A 300-nucleotide genomic window follows, 5' to 3' on the forward strand; every position below is an offset into this window, starting at 1 on the left:
GTGATTGACCTTGTGTCTGCTTCTCTCATGCTTCTCCTGATCGTGGGAACCTACTTTGTGGGAACGTTTCTCACTGAATTCACTGTTACTAGGCAATTTGCAGTAATGCAAACTGGTGGTATATGCCTCAAACAGTTTATTTCCGTTCATGACAAAGTAAAATATCGATACGAAACAAAGTGAATTGATTTTATTTCTGAACGTTTATATGTGTGCAGGGAGTTGATAAATGTTTTTTCGTTCGTCGTCAGCTTCTTAGCTGGTAGGCTGCTATTTAACGAAGATAGGTCTTTCCGACAG

The sequence above is a fragment of the Anneissia japonica genome, unplaced genomic scaffold (assembly GCF_011630105.1).
Source record: "Anneissia japonica isolate Jap-2015-1 unplaced genomic scaffold, ASM1163010v1 scaffold6788_len1366326_cov149, whole genome shotgun sequence".
NCBI classification, from domain to species: domain Eukaryota; kingdom Metazoa; phylum Echinodermata; class Crinoidea; order Comatulida; family Comatulidae; genus Anneissia; species Anneissia japonica.